Genomic DNA, 22412 nt, shown 5'->3' with positions numbered 1-22412 from the left:
CCGAGAAGTGAGTGAGGGTGAAGGAGTAAGAGAGAGCGCGCCTGACTACCTGGTCCCCTCACCACAAGCAACGCAGCTTCCGAGAGGATGGGCACATCGCCGTAAGACTAGAGCAGTTTGTATGTAGGAGGGCTGCAACACAGGCCGCTTAAGGATGAAAGACTTTCTGGTGATAATATTGTTGCATCTTGCATGGACCGGGGGTGAAACTACGAGTGTGCTTGAATCGTTGGGCAATCCGGGCACAAGATAGTGCAGCTTGAGAAGTCCGGGCCATCGAAGGGTGAAACTACGAAATTACATTGGCGGTAATTGTTTGAATACTGGGCAATCCGGGCCGGGGGCGAAAGTAAGCAATTAACATCGGGGCGAGCACGGCTGACTCGGCCGTGCACGGGTGATATAATTATATCACTGAAGATGAAACAGGGACAGGGGGAAGCAACGTGTTTCAGGGAAAATAATCTTGTGGGCAGGTAAATTGACTGTGTTGCCTATAACCAGCTAAGCAGTGCGTGTGCCTTGTTGGGCCACTGCATCAAGCTAGGATAGCATAAGCATAAGCTTCTGCTTGCAAACAAGGACACAGCAAGTCATATTACCGACAGCCTCACCTACACACTGTGAATCTTACAAGGGCTTCTGCAACAAGCCATCCATCGCAGAGCGCCTGCCGGAGGCCCTGCTAAAAAGAGAAGAAGTTGCAGTGCATGTGCCTGGGAGCGGCTGCTAAAATGCAATCCATTGCAGCGTGTGTGCCTGGAGGCCGCTGTTAAAAGACTATCCATTGCAGTGTGTGTGCCTGCAGGCCGCTGCTAAAAGACAAGCCATTGCAGTGCGTGTGCCTGGAGGCTGCTGCTAGAAGACAAGTCATTGCAGTGTGTGTGCCTGGACGCCGCTGCAGGAAGCAACATGTCCACACAAGGTGGGGGCACGCCAGTGTTCTGCTGCCGTGATGCAGACCTGGAGCAATTTGTGATGATGGCATGGATGGCAGCCGCCAAACATGGACCGAATTGGTTGCACATTGTGGCAACACAGCTAGATGGGCAAGCAGCGGGTCCAAGCAACAGGTTGCAATCGCCACTATTGTTTCCCAATTTTTCAGCAGAGGAGGCCATGTAGGAGATCCAGGCCATAGAGGAGGAGGACCGCGGGCCCAGCGAGGAGGAGGAACCAGCAGCCAAGAGAAAGAGGACGAGGACCGCCAAAGCTAAGGCCATTAGGCAGCAGGTGGAGGCTGCCAAGAAGCGTAAAGCAGCTGGAGCGAAAGGCAGGGGGGGAGAGAGCAGGGGCCTTTTGCCAACCCGGCGGCCTTGCCTGCGGAGGCTCCAAGGTGTAGCAACATTGTACCCAGCACGCCTATGGCCAGCTCGGCGGCGGTGGCAGCAGAGGGACTTGCATCCTTGGAGCAGGTTAAAGGTATATTTATGCAGTGCTTGCAAGCATGGGGGAATGGGAGGAATGGTCAAATGTTGTGCAGAAATGTAAATGCATTTAATCAGGTGGGGAGGAATGCTGAGGCTGTGCATCAGCAGGGGGAGGTGCAGAGGCTAGGTGGCTTGGGTGGGGCTGTGAGTCCCTAGGTCATGAGCCAAGCCTCCTTACTGCCCAAGGAAACCACTCTTGGGGTGGGCAGCCAGCTGCAGCAGCCGATTGCAATGGCGACAGGCAGCCAGGGGCTGGGTATTGTGTGGGGTAATACCACACAGTACGGAAGGTCATTGCCGGGCTTTGCTCCAGTACGGGCAGCCGGGAACTCTTTAGCAAGGCACATTCCTTTGACCTACAAGGAAAGGATTTGGCAGAAGGAGTTTTTTTTAGATCTTCTCACTGCTAGATATTGAGCCTGTGGGGTTGGGCTTAAGGGAATTGTCAGAGAAGGAGAGGGAGAAGAAGGACAGGGAGAAAGCCAAGGTAGAGGAGAACATCCACAATTGGTTGGCAGCTTTCAGGATGCTGGCATCCATCATGATAGAAAGGTTCCCACAGGATGCAGGGGCATTATTTGCATATGAGCAGTACATCCATACCTTATACCTGACCTATGGCGGCGATGTTTGGCTAAAGTATTACAGGGGTTTTAGGCTTAAAATACAGGTTTGGTCTGCAATGTCTTGGGATGAGTTGGATGTCAGGGGTTACAATGAGAAAATGGTAGCATCAAGGGAGACTGGTGACAAGGCCCAGGGTGAGAAGCCTCATTATAAGAGGGAAAGATGGTCTTATGGGGACAGGAGGAGGCGATTCATTCATGGGTCCTCCTCCTGGAATAGTCGTTGCAGTAATCAGCAGTGAGAATGCCAGAGGTTGTGTCACAGAAGGTTGCTAAGGAGATCAAGCTGTGTAGGCTGGCAAGCCCATTCACATTCCCGCGATTGGAGAATTTTGTAGTGTCATCCCTGGGTTTGGTTCCAAAGAGGGAGGAGGGGCAGTTTTGCCTAATACAGCACCTTTCCTTCCCCGAAGGTATGTCGATTAACGATGGCATAGCCGAAGAGAAGTGCAGGGTTCATTCTTCTTCATTTGATGATGCTATAGAGCTGGTGATGGCTTCAGGGAGAGGCACGTTGATGGGGAAGGCCGACATTGAGTCTGCCTTCAGGCTACTGCCAATTCACAAGGAGGCCTACTATTTACTGGGTTTCAAGGTAAAGGACTCTTACTTCTACGACAGTTGCTTACCAATGGGTTGCACTATTTCTTGTGCACTTTTTTTCCAAAATGTTATACATTTCTGGAGCATGCATTGAAGCAGAGGGCTCAGGGTGGGGTGGTAATGCATTACCTCAACGATTTCTTGTTAATCAGGAAAGAGGCGACAGAGGAATGTTGGTCACTCATGAGCATGTTTCAGGCATTGATGAAGGAGTTGTGGGTTCCTTTGGCCAAGGGGAAGACAGTCGGCCCACTCACAAGGCTTACATTCCTGGGAATAGAGATCGACTCAGCGGAAGGCAAGTGTAATTGCTAAAGGACAAGGTGCTGAAGCCCAAAGAAACAATCAGGGAATTGAGGGCCAGGAGTAAGGCCACCCTGAGGGAGCTGCAATCATTGGCAGGGAACTTGAACTTTGCAGGCAAGGTGATCCCGGCAGGGAAAGTTTTCGAAAGGAGCATTGAGCTCAAGACAGTAGGGCTGCAGCACGCTTCCCAACATGTGCAGCTGGGGGCGGAGGTGAAAGAGAATCTCAAAATGTGGGATGGTTTCCAGGACGATTTCAATGAGGTATTACTGTGGCGGGAGCCGTGGGTCAATAGCGGAAAAACTCAACCCGTTTACTGACTCTTCACGCACGGTTTTGGGGCCATTCTGGGGAGCGACTGGTGCAGACAGGCCTGGTCAGAAGCATGGCTTCAGGAGGGAATTTACGAGGGACATCACCCTACTGGAGCCGTTTCCCATCGTGGTCGCTTTCAAGCTTTGGGGAAAGTCTTTGGCAAATGGGAGGGTGGTTCTGTGGTCTGATAACTTGCCAGTGGTCCAAATCATCAATCAGGGGACCTCCAGCAATGTGAGGGTACTGAGTTTACTGAGAGTGCTGACAGCAAGCTTGCTCAAATTAAACACAGAGGTAAGAGCACAACACATTCCAGGAGTAAAGAATGTAGCTGCTGACTCTCTCTCTCGTTTGCAGTGGTAGACATTTCGCAGGAACTGTCCAGAGGCAAGCAAGAGGATGACCCCATTCAAGGTGCAGTGGTGGGGCATGATGGGGAGAATCTGAGCTCACTAATCCACACTTCCCTGTCCCCAGGCACAGCAAGGAGCTACAAGGGGCGCTGGGATCGATTCCTGGCCTTCCAAGAAGAAATGATGACAGAGGAGCAAAGGGGAGCACCAGTACGCGCTTTTGTCGGATGGGGATGGCGGTCTGGGAAAACCAGATACTGGATGTCTTATCATTTGGCTGAAATAGCTCATTACTTCAAGCTTGGGGGGGAAACCCGATCCTACCAAGGAGCACTACATTGCAATGGCAATGAAGGGTTGGGCAAAGCAAACAGAGAGAAAGCCTGACGAAAGGCGGCCCATTGATATTGTAAAACTGCACAAGTTAATTGAAACCCTACCTACTGTTTGCCATAGCAAGGGGGAGAGGGATTTGTTTACGGTGGCCTTTTCACTGGCCTTCTTTGGAGCCTTCAGAGTAAGCGAGCTGATTGCTGAGAATATAGAGGGACGGGGCTCTGGTTTTTTGAGGTTGGAGGATGTGCAATTAGCAAAGGAGCGGGTGTGCATTTATCTAAGAAAGTCCAAGACCACCAAAAGGGAAAGGGGAGGACAGCCACACTTTATAGCATCCAGGGGACCATAGTGCGTCCAGTAGCAGGGCTGATGACTTACCTTCAGTAGAGGCAACATGCGGGTGCGGGGCCTCCCCTATTCTTGCACAGGGATGGGTCAGCCCATAGCAGGTTCCAGTTCAGGAGCATGATGGATATTTCATTGAAAGGGATGGGATCAAAGGGAGGAGTGTTTGGTACACACTCCTTTAGAATAGGGGCGGCCACATCCGCGGCCGAACTGGGCATGGGGGCTGATGCAATCATGAGAATCAGGGGTTGGAAGTTGGGTTGTTTCAGGAGGTACATAAGGTCAGTGTGGGTAGTGAGGCATTTGTTTGTGTCTAGGGTTGGGGCCAGCTGGACGGCGGAAAGAGAGAGACTGAATGCCGGCGAATACCGGATCTGGTGGCATGGAGTGCCCGGGATAAGATGGGCACAGTTCAAGTGGCACATTGACAAGTTGTTGGCTAAGCAGCACAGGCCCACCATTTTGATCATCCATCTAGGTGGCAATGACCTGACAAGCTTGGATAGGGGGTCTTTGATGAGGGAGATGATGTTCACTTTACAGGAGCTGTCCTCGCAGCAGTGCAAGATGGAGATCATCTGGTCCAATATCATTCCAAGACAGGAATGGAGGGGCACAGGAATCCATTATGCAGTGGTGAAATCGAGGAGGAAATTGAACGTGCGATGGCTAAGTCCTGCAGGGGCAGAGGATTTCCCCATATCAGGCACGGTCTGATCAATTTAAAATCCCCGGAATAATATGTGAAGGACGTAGTGAATTTGTCATCAGCAGGCATGGATCTGTTCTTTTGGAATTTATCCACAAAGCTGCTGGAGTTATAAGAGAAGGAAAGGGGGGAGCCACGGTGGCCGTGGACCCACCTTTGGTGTGGTGGTGTTTTGGCGACCAGTGGCAAGATACAGACGAGCCGTGGGAAAGCGGGAAGGGTTTTCGCTCTTCTCGTGACCAGCGCCCCTTCAGGGCTCAGCTTCCCCTGCCAAAACGGTACTCCCCCAGCCAAGGAACACCGGCAAGGGCAGGCGGGGTTCAGACAAGAATGGTTGGGGGAGCTTTGGCATACAGTGGACTTGGTTGGGAAAGGGAGAAGCAAGGTTTGCATACAGAGCAGTCAGGCGGTCGACGCACCTTCAGAACTATTTTCACAAAGTTTTTTTGCAGTGTTTTGAGTTTGGTAGTTATGAAGAATGTTGTGAAAATAAATCTGCGGCCTTTTTATGCCAACAAAGAAAGAATGTCTCATTCTGCACCTTTTTCCGTGGTGGGGTATCGAAAGGGGCGAATGGAATGAGCATGCGTGTTGGTGCAAATATGGCCAAATGCCCAGGTTATCTTAGGACTTTCACAGAGTCACTATGCATCACTAGGAGCTGTGGAGGCCCAGAGCAGGAGTGTAAATACTATCAATATCCATGTATAAATGCTTGTTTGGTCTCAGCGGAGTTCTGGTGATGAAAGTGTTCAAGGAAGATTTGCAGTGCCGTGGGAGATTCCATGGTTCTCAGTATGCCCCAGTGAATGGGTTGAAGTTTGGTGCTATAGAGCATCATAGCCACCGTGCCTAAAACTTTACTGTGTGTGATTGACAGGAACACAGAATGTGCCGGAATAATCTGGAGTTCCAGACATATTTACAACACAAGTAACAGTGGGCCAAATTCATGGCATGTTTGCCCGGTTCAAAGTGAATTTGCACTGCTGAAAAGTGACTTTGCACTGCTGACACAAACCCTGATTCATGGAACCGTACAAAGTGTATTTTTGCAGTGCAAAGTGGGCAAAGTCAGCGCATAGTCATTTTTGCAGTGCAAAATAACTTTGCACAGACTTTACACGGCAAAAATACACTTTGCACAGTTCCATGAATCAGGGTTTGTGTCCACAGTGCAAAGTCAGTTTTCATGAGTGCAAATTCACTTTGGACCGGGCAATTATTTGCATGAATCGAGCCCAGTGTGTCTGCTTGGTCTTGCATGTTTTCCCTTGATCACATTTTCCTTTTCTTTTCCCTTCGACCACTTCTCTCCCCAACCTCTGTTCTTTGTCCTTATCCCTTCCACTGTGCCCCTTCCCAAATTTCCCCTCTAACTCCTCTTTTGGCTGTGGTTTGGTGGATTATTCATGTGTGGTATCATAACAGCATGTGGTGAAGTATGTGCTGTGAGGGGGCACAGATGGAGTTGGAGATGGAATGATTGAAACAGATGGGTGGCACTTAGGCTTGGCCTTGACCTAACTCTCTCTACACTAAGGGGTTGTCTGGGCTGGCTGGTATGGATCGGTGGAGGCCATGTTGGAGGTGACGACGAACTTCATGATGTCTCTGTTGATCGTCCCTACTAGGGCAAAAATCCATGGACAAACCAAAGAGTCGGCAGTTCACAAAATGAATTGTTTACATGTACAAGAAATACCTCTGCATACCCTGCTTGCTCTATGAAAGTAAAGGAGGCATGACGAACAGAGAACATGGCTTGCCACGTCCAGCTGCTACTCCAGAGATAGAGACAGGCACCACAGTTGCTCTGACCCGCAACAGCACAATGCAGAAGGCACATGCTACAGCAGAAACTCTGCACACGGGAGGGTAAAACCTTGGTAATCAGTATTCATGGAACAATAATATTTTTATTTTTATTAGGAAAACCTCAGGAAACAAGGGACGAAGACACATATGGTTAACCTAAATTGAAATCTTAACAAGCTAACCACATTGACAGCACCAACATGTTCAGCCAAGTACGGGGAAGAGTCTGTGCAGGTTGGCTCATCGGTTCGGAAATACTTTCATCTCTATGTGGTCAGACATCACTTTCCTACTGTCAACCCATCTGAAATATTCTGACACGTGATGCACCCTTTGCCCTGATACAAGACCCCATATCTCGGCAAGTGACCTCTGGTTGGTTTCTTTTTTTTCCATTACATAGGGTGAAAATAAGATTGATGAATTACTCAATTCTCTCCACAGTGGGGTCAAATGCACCCCTCATGCTCAAGGTTTTGACCTGGTGATGTAAGGCGCTGTGTTCAAGCTTAGATATGCATACACAGGCTTCATAAGCTTGATGACAAGATGGTTTCAGATACTCACCTCCGAATGAGAAGCAGTCCTGAGAACTGGTTTGAATCTTTCTTCCTCCACACCTTTTTCTACTTGGTCTTGCTTGTTATTTATTTTATTATGCTGCTTTGTTACCTATTGACAAGTGGAAGAGAACTATTGAATTAATTAATCAAATGCAAAAAATGTGCTGAATTTATACCTGGGAGTGAGCCAATCGCCAGAGCATCCTTGACTATCACAGTACAATGGTATATGATGGCTCCTCTGGGGTGGATCGTTCACAACTCACTCCACCTGGTTTCTTGAAGGCCCCATGACTTCTGTGATGGCTAATTGCGTGTGTGTCTTTAGTGATTTATAAGTGGGGGTACACATCAGATAATGCGGGGAGCCACGCATTAGATTCCTACATAGGTTTGCTCATAATAGCTGTTGATGCATACCAGTTTACACTATTGCAGCTTTTTAATGAACCGCTTTCGTGTGTGGGTCAGCTCCCACATCAAGCTTGATATCATCATCCATCGTATGGTCCCCATGGGCCGGCCACAGGCCACTTCAGATCAGCCTTATTTTACCTTCTACAAGAGATAGTGTCCTTATTACTAGTAGCCAGTATATTGTAAAACTGTACACATTTAAGGGATCAATAGTATTGTATTACTTAAGTTGTGCTGTCCCCTCCTCTGTGATCAGGTGTGTGCTGTCAAAACCATATGAAATATTCCTCGGGTGTAGAGTATTATCAATTAGGACAACTTTTTATTCCTAATTTTATATTTCAAAATCATTTTAAATACTGATATCATGCCCCCTATTTTGTTAGACAAGCTGACTGAGAGACTCTGGTCGGTACAAACTAGTGGAGCCGAGAGACCTATGTTCTTTGGAAAATCCAACTGTGTGTCGCATGTGAATGAAGCGAGAGACGGAGACAGTAGATCCCTCAACTCCTTTTGTGTACAGTAGAGCAATGTTGCTTCATATATTCATGCGCCAAAAATGTATATTAAAAAATTACACCGTATCTGAAGTAAGGTATATTCCAATTTTTATTGGATCATTTTTTGTGTATAAATTGCCCTATGCAATGACACGTGTTTCAGTGTTTCCAACGCCTTTCTCAAATCATGGCTAATTCACAGGCAAATAGTAGTAATTTAGTTCCTCTCTTTTGTTTCATATACAAAGAAAGTAGTATTATTAACGCGGATTGTCCATTGTTAGTGTTTTGTAACAATTCACCAAAGCATTGTGGATCACCAAGGGAAAATATATAGTAAACAAATAAATATACATACATTGAATCAAATACATATATGTCAAAAAATGAAATTGGGTCAGAAAACATATAACACACATGTGTTAAGACGTCATTACCATTGTTTGTGTAATCACAGAAAATGAGGGTGGGAGAAGGGGAGGATGGTTCAGGAAAGAGAAACACAACGCATGAATATGCAGTTAAAAAACATTAAAAAGAAACAAAAGACAAAACAAAAATAAAAACAGAAAAAGACAATGAATTAGGTTCCTTCATTTGTCTACCAGTCTTACATAGCAAATGAATGTGCAGGTCTAAATACTTGATGGAGGTTTAATGATGTAAAAGCACCTCTTACCTACTTGTTTCCATCTGTGTTTGTATGGTCATGGGTTAAATCCCTTCCTATTAGGCGAATAACAAGAATTACTATTCATGTGCCGGCTGACACCCTCATATTAATTATGCATCCAGAGATTATAGTTCGTGCCTGTGTATACGTTTGTTAAATATAATGTGTCTATTAACCCGTCCTAGCCTTATTGCACTGTTTCTTACTGCCGATTGCCGTTGCCTCCCGGTTATCATTGCCTTAACTCACTTTACGAGCTTGACTGTTCTTTATCAACAAACACACGATCCCGTGCGTCTTATAGATCTGTCCTATTCTAGTATGTTAGTATATACACAAACAATGGCAATGACGTCTTCACACATGTGTATTATATGTTTTCTGACACCATTTTTTTTTTTACATATATGTATTTGAATCCATGTATGTATATGTATTTGTTTACTATATATTTTTCCTTGGTGATTCACAATGCTTTTGGGAATTGTAACAAAACACTAACAGCGGCCGTGGTAACAATACTACTTTCTTTGTATATGAAACAAAAGAGAGGAACTAAATTACTACTATTTGCCAGTGAAATAGCCCTGATTTGAGTAAGGCGTGGGAAACACCGAAACACGTGTCACCGCATAGGGCAATTTATATACAAAAATTACTTCAGATACGGTGTAATTTTTTAATCTACTTTTTTGGCACATGAATATATGAAGCAACATTGCTCCCCTATTTTGTTACAATTCATTATGGTACAGCATAAGAGACAACACTAATGCAGGAGTTTCCCTCTTGTTATGCGGATATGCATCACCAATGTGTTTATGTTGTTGAAATACAATGCCCGTTGACTGCAATTACCCAACCCTTTTGATGACAGTGTATTTTTGATGGAGTGCAGTACAGGTGGGTCAGGGAGAGTGTTGATGTAATGCTCAATGGCTGTGATTAGGCCTCAGCTTTCGTTGTTGGGCTTGGCTATTAGGTTCTGGTAGTATTTGGTCTCGGCAGTGGTGATCCCTCGTCTGCATGTAGGGCACAGTTCCTTGATCAGAGTGAGGTCAGATGCACTGCAGGATCGTTAGCAATTGTATTCCTGCTTTTTGTTGGTTCTTTTGTTTAGGGTGAGTTCTGGAATTTTTACCAATGTATGGAAGGATTACACTTGAGGGTGTGCTGTTTCACCAGGGCGTGGCAGTTGATATTTGTTGTAAGGGTGCATTTGTGTACTTGATGTACCGAGTCGCAGTCTGGGTTCACCTGAAGCAGACCGGCCCATGCGAGTTGGAGGCTGGCAAGGACTTCTTTGAGAGTGTGTTTGACTGGGGTGCTGTAACTAATGTCAAAGGGGATAGCCAGATGGTCAAACCAGTATAACAGGTTGAAGAACTGTGACAGAGGGTGGCATGGCAGTAAGCTTGAAGTAACCTTTTAGGTCTGCATGATTCCAAATCAAGCAAACCCAAAAGTTATTCCCCATATTGGAATCCAACATAACTCAATCTGTTATGGGAAAGCAACACAAAAGTTAGCAAAGAGAAAAATGTGTCCCACGGGCCAGTCACAAGTGACTATAAAAAACGTAAAAAGGGAACCAATGTGACAATGGAAAGGGACCTATAAAAGACCACACCTGTGGAAGACCTGATCTAATATCTCCTTGAAACACCAATCCTGGCATCCGTCTAGTCCAATTTATTTTGCATGTCTTCTATATGATATGATTGGTTATTTATAATGCGCTTATTACCAAGAGGTTTCTAAACGCAGACCCGGGGATCGAACCTATGTTGCTCCGTGTCATCTTGCTTCCAAGGTGAGCACGTTGCCCCTGAGCTATCCTCCCGAGGTAATATGTTTGTTGAGCTGCTTTTGTACGTCCTGAAACTAAACATGTATTTTTCTTCCACAGTCCCAGGAGGCTGTGGTGGTGTGCCTGGTGGCGGTTTAGTGCCTGTGCCAGTTGAATGGGAATGAATGATATGATATGATATGGCATTTGTAACGCGCCTATACACAAGTGTTTCATGCAGGCTGCAGATGTGTTTTAAGGTGCAGTTCCGGAACCAGTGCAATCTTCTTTTGACACAGTGCATTCTGTGCACTGCTGGAAGTTATCGACCACTGCTCCTGATTTCCATCTAAGAAATGTCAACAGTTATTGTTATATTTATCAAATCGGATATAGACTCTAGCTTACATAAATGGGCTACTGTTGGCACAGTTCAAGATATTGTGGCCAGCATTACCACACAAAGGCCATACTAGTAGCTACATTACTATCACATTCATTCGCACAAGTGCACAAAGGCACATCAAACACCTTTCAGACCCGAAACAAGATTATTTCTTTATTTATTTGTTTAGTGCATTTGAAGGCAGTGCACAGACCCACATGCATCTAGGGGCTAGTTGCAGAGGTGGAAAGAGAGATGGGAGGTACATGGGAGGGACAAGGAACTTTATTGAGGAGGAAGGTTTTGAGGTGTTTCCTGAAAGCGTGATACGAAGGGAGAGCTGGAGCACGGGCCCCTTCCGCTCTTTTCCTGTTGAAGCGCGGTGTGATCAGACAGTGTTTGTAGGCTGATCTGATCGGTCTGACGACAAGTATTTTTGATAGTGTCAGCGAGGTATTGGGGTGCCTCATTGGTGATGCATCTGTAGGTAATTGTGAGGGGCTTGAATTTAATTCTGTCCTTAACTGGGAGCCAGTGTGCAGACTACCCGGCCTCCCGTATTTGCATATGTCTTTCAATGTCAAGTGCAGCTCCAAGAGCATTGCTTTGGATAGTTTGGAGTGTATGCATGTTTTTCTCTGATGTTCAGCAGAGTAGGGAGTTGCAATAGCCCAGTTTAGATCCTATTAGGGCACGGGCAATTTGAAGGGGAGCAAAGGAATGGTTTGCTAGCGTTGATGAGTTTAGTAGCATAGCCTGAGGAGGACGCAATGTGGATGACCCGGAGGGTCATGGTAGTGAGGAATGTAAGGAAACCCCAAGAGTTTTGGCGAATAATGCCACAGGCATCTTGCCACAGTCTATGTTGAATTATTTGAAGGCATTGGGCAGTTTGGATAGGAATGCTGGCGGGCTGGTGATGAGGAGATCAGTTTTGTCATCATTGAGGCAGAGGCTGTGTGCTGCCATGCAGGATTGGATGGTTTAATTGATGGTGTTGATGCAGCAGGAGTCTGTAGGGTAGTCGCTGGAAAGAGGTATGAGTATTTCTGTGTCATCGGCATAATTTGAATATATCAGACCGAGGACCTCCAGGTGGTCGAATAGGGGTTTGGTGTACACATTATATAGTGTGGGCGAAACACAAGAGTCTTGAGGGATGCCACAAGAGGTAGGTGTGGGGGTGGCAGTGGTTTCCTCTGTGAAGACTAGGGATGATCTGTTGGCTAGAAAGGAGGAGATCCATTTAGTTGCCTCCAGTGAGAAGTGGGCAGAAGTGGACAGTGCTTTGCATAGGGTCTGATGGTCCACAAGGTTGAATGCCGTGGAGAGGTCGAGCAGGAGGAGGATTGAGAGGGAATTCTGGTTGTTGGCCGCATCTAGCTGGTTTTTGAGGTCTAAGAGGGCCGTCTCTGTGCTATGTTTGTTGGGTTCCTAGGACGTGGTGCAGTTCCAGGAATGATTGAATCTGAAAGTAGCCGACTCTGTCTGTGATTTTGAGGAGGAAGGTGACCGTTGTGATAGAGCGGTAGTTGGTGGGGGTAGCTGGGTCAAGAGTGGGTTTCATTAACAACAGGGAGATGCAGGATTCTTTGAGCAAGATAGGTACAGTGCAGGAGGCAAACGAGGTATTGATGATGGCTGCTATGAGCGGGATTATAGGTTCTGTGCATTCCTTAAAAAGACAGGCTGCAGAGGCATCCCCCTTTCAATGGGAGGGCTTGAGGCCTTTGATTATATTGGCAAGTCTGGTTGTGTTAACAGGTTGGAAGTGAAAGGGGGGGGGTAATAGGGGAGTGATGGATGGGTGAGGGGATGCAGAAGTGAAATGTGTTGGCTAAGGTGGGTTCTTTATGGCAAACGGCTTCCGCTGCTCTTTTGGAAGCTCTAATTGAGCAGAGTTTAGGGGTGAATCAGGAGCTGAGATGTGCTGTGTTTTTGGCTTTCTTAGTTTTGACGGGGGCGAGGTAGTTGATGGATGTACCTAGCAGAGAGTTGTAGTGCTCCACTAGGGTTGTGCTGTCAGACGTGGGAGGGATAGGTTGGTTAAGGAGGGGGATAAGGCGGATCTCAGGTGAGGTTGCGAGAGCTACGGGTCATAATGGTGGCAGGGCGAGCTACAGACTTGGAGGGTGTAGGGGAGGTAGATATGGAGAAGGTGATGGTATGGTGGTCAGACCATGGGCATGGGTGATTGGAAAAGACATTGATGTCACTATTATGGTCTACAATCCAGTCTAGGGCGTGGCCATGTGTATGAGTGGGTTGTGTAATGCATTGTGTGTAGCCTAGGGCTTGCAGTGAGTTTGAAAGGGTGGTGGCATCAGGGTCAGTTGGTTCGCTAAAGCCCAGGTTAAGATCCCCTAGGAGAAGGAGTTGTGTGGAGGGATTAAGATTTCATATAATAAGCTGGATAAAGTCCTCCTCGAAAGTGTGGGTCGGGCCTGGTGGCCGGTAGATGAGGTGAATGGTGATTGAAGCAGTATGTGAGCAGGTGAGTTTGGCTGAGAGGAGTTCGCAGTGGGGAGGGGCGGTGGATATGATTGTGTGTAATAGGAGAGAATCCTTGAAGATAAGGGCAACTCCCCCGCCTTTTAGTAGCCAGGGGGGATTGATATGGAGAGGAGGGGGCCAGATGTGGATGTGAGCCATGTTCGGTGAGGGCCAGTAGGTCGAGATTTTCATCAGTGATAAGGTTGAGGATCTTGTGATCATGGGCTGGCGGAGATCTGGTGTTCAAGAGGGTGCAGTGGAGGGGGGTGGTTGAAGGATGCATAGATGAGGGCATGGGGCTTGTTGGGGTGAGGATGGGGCAGGCGGTGAGGTGAGGCATGCATGCGTGGTAGGAATGTGTCCAGTGCTGTTGCGCAGTTGGAGGAAGTTGTTGCGCATAGCAGTGATGAATGGGATGTCATTGTCGGGGGGGCGAGTGGAGCGTGATGCCAGCTGAGCAGTCCTCTCTGACAATGAGTGAGGGCGTTTTCTCCCATGAGGTGGGCCCATTAGCCAGGAAGGTGGCAGCCAAATTGAGCTGGCAGATGTTTGTGACATGTGCAGGTGGCATACATCTGGGCAGGTGGCCATGTGGGTTAGATGTGTGGGCACTGTAGGTGCTGCCTTAGGCTGAAGGGACTGGGTAGCCTTCAGCGGTATGGTTATGGTGATTGCATGAGGGATGGAGGAGTGGGGGGGTTCAATCCCTTGACCAATCCAACGAGCTCTGCTCGGTACGAGGGCTCGTTTGGTAGGGGTGGCGTATATTGAATACGAAGTCTAGCTGGTAGGCGCTAGGGGGCAGTGCGTCACAGCTATCCTGTGACATAGCTCGAATAAGGGCGGGAGGAACGGTGTGGCTGGTGGGAAGGAGTAGCAAGTCATAACTGGCCTTGTTAGTAGATCAGTGGACAGTAATCGGTAGGCATTGCAGAACGGCTGGTCAGGGGGGAGTCGGCTGACAGGCTTGGGCGGGTCTGGTTGCAGCAGCTCTCATGAGACCGTGACTGGCTCTGGGGGATGTGGGAGAGAACTCAATGGAGTTGTGGCGATCAGAAATCACAGGACTCTGAAAGGGTAGGAGCTGCACATGATATGGGTTGGTGGAGGGCTGGGCGTAGGGGTGGGAGGAAAGGTGTGGATCTTGGGAGGTTATCAATATGTACAGGTGGCACAGTGGGCATTATGTTACAAGCCTTGGCGTACATGTGTGGTGGTATGATTGGCTTACCTTCTGATGTGGACCAGGCACTGGGCAGGTAGCTGGACAGCACAGAATCCCTGCATCGCCGGCTGAGACCGGCAGAGACACATCCAGACAGCCATAAATTCGGGCCTGATGGTAGGCTGGGAGGTAGGGCAGGCATCCTCCAATCAGGATTCTCCTTCTTTGAAGCAGCAGGCAGTGCAGGCTGGGAGCCTGGTAGGCCCACAGAAACAGCGGCGGCCATTTTAAGGAAGTGCAGGGGCTCCAGCGTGCAACCAATGGAGTTGCACAAGTCGCTTCTAGGTGGGGGTAGTGTGCCGGTCCCTGGATGGGTAAGGGGACCAGCAGGGACACATCCAGACGGCCTTCAATTCGGGCCATAATAATTCATAATAATTTCATAATATTGTATTTATTATATTCATGTTTCACATTAACCATTGGGAGGTGAGCCACATATTCATTTCTCAGTTGTGAGAAGTGAGTTTGTCCAGTGTTGCAAATGAATGTTACAATAACACAGGCTATTAGTACTGACCTTTGCATGGTGTTACTGACCACATTTGTTTTTAATTGTTCTAACAGTAGTCCATTTCTATATGGATGGTAAGCATTCAGTCCAATACTGCACACTTGTTTGCAGTGTATTGTACAGTTGTATGTATCATTTAGAGTATAGTTAGTCTAGAGAGTTAGTTTAGAGAGTACGGTTAGTTAAAAGTGAACTAGAATTTAGAGTTAGAGTTGAGTTAATGTTTAGTTTTAGAGATAAGCTAAATGTCATGAGCTACAAATTCACAATTTCTTTCCTCTCACTTATTATCAACTTTAGCTGTTGTTTCAGGGGCGAGGTTCAGTTTTATAGCTTCCCTTGACCATACCTGCAACTCCAGGCTCATAAGCAGTTCTGGTTCCTGGCACAACGCTCAGGGTCTGATTCAGAGAAACGGTTTATAATGGTGCAATCCCATTGTTAAACGCTCTGTGACAAGGCCCTTAGTCTCACCAATGACTGGCCTGTTTGGGGCACCATCTTGCTGACCACTTTCGCTAACAATGCCTTCCTTACTGTGAGGGGGTATGCCCTCCCACGCCACTTCTGGATATGTGCATGCAATGGGCCATGTACTAGTTAGTTTAGGTTGGCCCTGTTACTGAATTTGGTGCTCCTAACAGTGGCCATTTCACAAACTAAGCCCCCACGGACAGTCACAAGAGAGCAGTATTCTGACTGATCTGAAAGTTGCTAATTTTATTTGAGTACATGGAATTCTGCTTCCGATTCTTGCATGAACACTATTTCATTTACTTATTTGTTAATTTGTAAAGTGCACCTAAACCAAAGGTATCTGGGCGCATTCTTTGAAGATTACAGAGTCGTTAGAAACGGTTGATTATAGAAGTGATACAGATAAATACATTGCGAGAGATACATTTAAGACAGCACCTATACAGTTGTAAGCGAAGAGCGATGATACATTACCGCTCATGTGCAAAGAGCCAAGTTTTCAACTTTTTTTTTCGAAAGGTACAAAAGGACGGTTGAGATCTTAAAGCTGGGGGCATGGACTTCCACAGTTTAGCAGCAAGTACCGGGAAGCTGTTATCCCCTGATTTTTGTAGTTTAATCTAGGTATTGTAAGAAAGTGTGTGGATTGGGTGGGTCTGTTAGTTTGATTTTCTGTGTATTTGTTTATTAGATATTTTGGTGCTGAGTTTGAGAGGCACTTGTGTGTTAGTGATTGTGTTTTGAAAGCGATTCTATCTTGCACTGGGAGCTAGCGGACATTTCGTCTTGCAGATGTAATGTGGTTGGCTCTCGGGATGTTGAGAGTCGCCCATAAAGCATTGTTTTGTAGCACCTGTAGTTTTTGCATGTTACGGCTGTTCATGCCAACATACAGAGCATTGCAATAGTCTAGTCTAGATAATATGAGGGCTCTGGCCAGGGTAATGCCGCTGTCTGGTGAAAGCAAAGGTCTTTAGGCATTGATATGTTTTCATGTGTAGGCCGCCGCAGGGACCGTAGCATTAACTTGTCTTGTTAGCGTAAGGGCTGAGTCAAGGTTAATACCTAAGGTTTTCACTTCTTTTGAAACTTTAATAGTGATGTTGTCAATGTTGAAGGATTTGAATTGGTTGTCTAAATTGTTTAGTCGGCCCAGCGATCCGATAACGAGTAACTCTGTTTTATCGTTATTAAGACATAGGCCATGGATGGCCATCCAGGCCTGTGTAGTTTGGTATATTTCATTGAGTAGCTAGGAGTCAATAACATAACAGCCTGTGATAGGAATGAGGATTTGGGTGTCAACTGCATAGTTAGTGTAGGTGACGACCAAGTTGTCCAAGTGGTCAAAAGTGGCTTAGTAAAAATGTTGTATAGTGTAGGGGAAACACAAGACCCTTGCAGTACTCCACAAGAGACTGGGGCTGGCTCAGCAGATGCTGTGGGAGCGAAATCCCTCATTGTTCTGTTAGAGAGGAAGGACTGGATCCATAGAGAGGCTTTAGTGGAGAAGTGGGCCGACGATGTCAAATGTTTGCAGAGGACTTTATGGTTGACCAGATCAAAGGCCACTGATATGTCTAGTAGGAGAAGAAGCACTAGTTTATCTTTATCTTTTAGCTCATCCATTTGGATCTGTAGGTCTATAAGAGCTGATTCTGTGACGTGACCTTGGTTATACAACTCTACCAGCGCTGATGTGTTAAAGCTATCGTGGTCAGCGTGATTAGTGATAGGGAGCAAAAGGGGCAAATACTCTCAGCTGTAATGTTACATTTGTTTCTAGTGGGTGCTGGTAGTGCTAGGAAGGAGCATGAGTCTAAGAGGGGGTTGTCCTGGATAGAGAAGGAGATGACGTGATGGTCAGACCAGGCGCAGGGTGTAGTAGAGAGAATCTTTATGTCACAGTTTAAGTCTGCTAGCCAGTCCAAGGTTCTACCTTTATTGTGAGTAGGGTTGGTGATATGCTGCAGAAAGCCTAGTTCAGTGATAGTATTAGCTAAGGCTGTAGCATTGGCATCATTGTCATCATTAAGGCCTACGTTTAAATCTCCAAGCAACATAATTTGGGAGTCTGGTTTAGTGTTCCACGTGATGAGTTGGGTGATATCTTCATCAAGTGAAGATGTTGGACCTGGAGTTCTATAGATGAGGTTGATAGTCAGGGTACGGGAGGCTGTTAGAGGTAGTTTCATGGAAAGGAGTTCCCCGGTGGGGAACGGTTGGTTTGGGAGTTCTCTTAATCCAAGCTGATTTTTTGCAATGAAGGCTCCTCCTCTGTCCCTAGAGGCTTCTCTGTCCATTCTAAAAATAGTGTCATTTTCGGGAATGGCTAGTGAGAGAGCTGGACCAGCAGCTGCATGGAGCCAGGTTTCAGAGATAGCTAAAAAGTCCAAGTTGTTGGTCAAGATAAGTTCTGCAATATCTAGTGCATGACCAATAAGCAATCTTGCGTTAATAAGTGCACCCTTGATTAATCGGGCATCGGAGTTAGGTATGTCTATAAGTAAGCTATTACTTGTGGGAGTAGGTGTGTGTGTTGGGTTAAGATAGTGGCAGATCCTGTTGTTAATAGGGTCTTATGTGGGTAGAGGAAGTTGGGCAGTTGGTACAGAACATGTAGTGTCATTGGATAGGTTAATTAAGGAGCTGTCTCCAGTGGTCTTGGCGCGGTCGGACTGGGACAAGAAATAGGCCGGGTCACCCAAAGAAAAGTGTCCCACCCCTCGCCTCAAAAAGGTGGCTCACCCCTCGCCTCACCATCCTTTACCTCTGATGACATCACAGGAAGTGATGTCATTTGACCCCACCCCAAAGTGACATCCCGGGAAGTGATGAAACACGACCTTTCACCCCTTGACAAAACAGGAACTGGCATCAAATAGCATTGTTCTTAAGTACACTACGAAAAATATGGTTATGATTTCACTAATGTGATATACATTTCATACAAGAATGGATCACCATATGTATCATTAATATCTTTGTGTATAGATCCATATTGTCAAATTACTGTGAATCCAAGCAGACGTCCAAGGACAAATGATAATATGTTATTGTATAACACTTATGCTTAAGCTCTTTTTTATAGAACAAATATGCTTACAATATCACCCAACCTGTGTTGGTACTCATTTATTGAACTAAGAAGGATGAAAGGCTTTTAGAAAAAAAAAGAACATTGAAAAAAATATATGTATGTTTTCACATTTTCTTTTTCCAAACCGGCCCAGGCATGGCCAGAAACCGGCCCCCACTCCCCAGAGACGATTTCGGCCCGGCCACAGGCCGAAAGGCCGAGGCGCCAATCCGACCCTGGGTCATGGGCCTGCAGCAATCTTTGGGATTAGAGGGAGAGTCCTTTAAGATAGACCTTTTTGTGCGATAGGTCAACTGCTGCTGGTTATTCGTAAGTCAAGATCTTAGTCTAGTGTTCCTAATGCTAAGTGGACAAGGTTGATTAGGTGTGGGCCTAGTGGCATATTGTAAGATCCATTGGCATGAATAACTATTGCAAATGTGGGTGTGCATCTTTTGTTTGCAGTTACACATGCTTTTATCTTCAGCTGAAGTCTCAATTCCTCAGCACAACTGTATGGTTGTGAACTAATTCATGCACATAAAATTGGGCAATGCTTTTTAGCGGCAAAGACAACTTGGGTGACATTTCATCCCCTAAATGAATGGTGTAGGTGAAAAAAGCCCAGTAAATCTCGCAACTATGTGTAGCTGTGGAATGAAGAACTACAAAAAATAACACAGGTGGGGGAAAAAAAGCTTTGCACACCTCTAGTCTTAACTTTGTAATCCATCCCGGGATGAGAACTGCTCATTGGACATCCCAAACATCTTGACCTTTTTTTGCCTCCTTGTCTAATTTCCTCCCAGTCTTCTGTTTATTAGCAGCTGTGCCATCTTTGGCGCTCTCTTTCACAGTCACTCCTTCTCTCTCTTTTATTAACAAAAGTGTGGTTTTTAGAGCTTAGAATGTGCCTTACTTCACCCAGAAGGTAAAGTCTCAGGTCTTATGTTCTGTTCATTCTTGGTGGCTTTCGACCTTTCTACAATGGGCCGGAGTTTGCCGCTTGCTGTGTTTTTCCTGTATTGACAGAGGTATCTTTAGCAGCTGTGCTGTAAAATGAGCCTTACTGTGCGCAGAGTAGCGTTATGCTTAACACGTCAGGAGTGCCTTAAGGCAAAAAGGAAAATGGCTGTTTGATCGGTTTGTCTACCCTTCAATGGTGCTCATCGCCATAACGCCAAAGCGGGGTTGCTGAGTGCTGCAGAGCCATCCCTGGAGCTTGCAAGCCTTTGACGATGAAGGCTTTCTACACTGATGCTTTGGTGAATGGACCAGAGAGAAGCAGGTACATCGGATTTGTCCCCAATTCCTCTAATCATTGCCCCTACAGGGATGTGAGGATTCTAAAGCATTGGCAAAGTAAGAGCAGGGGTGATTGGGTCGATTGTGAATGCAAACATTGGGACATGGTAGTCATTTCTGTAAAATGAGATAGTCAAAGTAGCCTATTTAAAAAAAAAAAGTTAATGAAGACTTCTCCATTGCATATACACATAACAACCATTGATTGATATTTCTTGTGATAGCATATACAATTAAAGTGCATACCGTGTGGGTGATATTATTTATAAAGCATTCCTACTAATTAAGATAGCTGTATCATGTATTCAAAATACATAATCAGTCAGTTATAATGTGCTGTTCTGATAATCAGACGGACAAAGTTTTTGTAACTTTGCTACTGGCAATATAGTTACACATTTCATATTTACCAGCAATCGGAGATATTGCTGCTCGTTTCCCATTTGTTATTACAGTTTGATATACTCTGGGCTCCAGACATCTCCTTGTTTTCTTCATAATACGTTCCAAAATTGAAACAATGCAAAACATCAGGGATCTGGATCAGTAAAATCCACACAAAAAAGGTAATATATTTTCCTGATCTATTTCGAAACAGGCAGCGTTCTGTCAGCAGATGCATTTGGTTTTTAGTGAACGGTTTCCTTAAAGAAAGATGCAAGATTTCATCTACTTTCTATTTTGCTATAAATATGCAAAATTTGCGATTGAGTTCTCATCATTTTGTTTCAGTCAACTGCTCCTGTCAGGATCTGATTTCCAATTTCCTGACGAGAATGACTATAATTAGCTGTATGATGACATTTCAGGCTATTCCAATTATGTGTGACATTCTCTTCATCAAGGAGGTACTCAAGCTTTCGGACCAAATTATTTCCCTAAAACTAAGCTGTGCAGGCAATTGTTCAGATTTGTTTAATTTAAGTGCAGCAAATTAGGATTGACTGTTACAATTCCAGGGTACATTAGCCTGGCCAGTTCTCTGCAAATCCACAAGTATCTAACATATGATAATCATACCTTCCCCATCAGGCTTTACCTGGGATAACATGACAGCAAATGGACAGTTGAGACTAAACTTGGTTTATGCTAACAGCACTTAGTGTTCTAAGGCGTACACTTGCATATGATTAGTATACATGGCATATGTCCTTTTCAGCCCGTTTGCTGCTCAAATGCTTGCAGACTGCCTCAATCACCTTTCACCTCTGTCTCTGTTGCTCTCTTCCCTGCCTCCTTCAAATCTGCAACTGTACTACCCCTTTTGTACAACCCTTCTGCTGACCCAAACATACAGGAACACTATCACCAGTTTCCCTCATTAGCAATTACTCAAAGGTGCTTGAGGGAGTAGTCTGCATTTAGTCGCCTTGAGGTTCATAATAGTGTATGAGATTCACTTCAATCTGGCTTCTGCAGTAAAAACTCCATTACGACTGCACTCAAGGATGTCTCCAGCTTGCTTTCCGATACTCACCACTCCAAACAATCTCCTGTACGCATCCTTTTAAGCTCTCTGATACTTTTACCATTGTCAACCACTCCCCTCCCTCTCCTCCTCACTCTCCAGGACCTTGGGTTTTGCAAATCAGCTCTCACCTGGATTGCCTCGTACCTGGACGGTCACTCCTTTCAGATCTCCTAGAACGCGGACAACTGTGACCCCACCCCTCTCCATGTCAGCACCCTGCAAGGATCAGTGCTTGGACATCTGCTCTTCAGCCTCTATACCTCTGTTATAGGAAGATTTATCTTGTCGTTTGACTTTCATAGGCAACTCTTCGCTGAAGACACTCAAATCATTTTCTCATTTCCCACCTTCACCCTAGCCATCTTGGAACAGGTTACCAACTGTCTCACTTCAATCCTGTCACTGGATGGCTCCCTGTTTCCTTATGCTGAACTTTGTGAAAGTCATATTTGCTCTTGGGTTCCAATGGCATTGTTCCCCTCTTTTCTCCTATCTCCTGTCTCCTCACCTCCTGATCTTGCTCCCTATCTCAAGTCTTACAACCATGGGGTCCTCTTTGATAGTTACCTCTAAAAACAACAACTCAACACTACCATCACCTCTGCTTCTAGTATTAACCTTCTCAACACTTGGAAAACGTGTCAATTTCTTGAACTTGATTTATAAAAACTGGA

The sequence above is a fragment of the Ambystoma mexicanum genome, chromosome 7q, assembly GCF_040938575.1.
Source record: "Ambystoma mexicanum isolate Mex_15411 chromosome 7q, UKY_AmexF1_1, whole genome shotgun sequence".
Taxonomy (NCBI): domain Eukaryota; kingdom Metazoa; phylum Chordata; class Amphibia; order Caudata; family Ambystomatidae; genus Ambystoma; species Ambystoma mexicanum.
The sequence above is the reverse complement of the archived record's forward strand: the minus strand, read 5'-3'. Positions refer to the sequence as shown.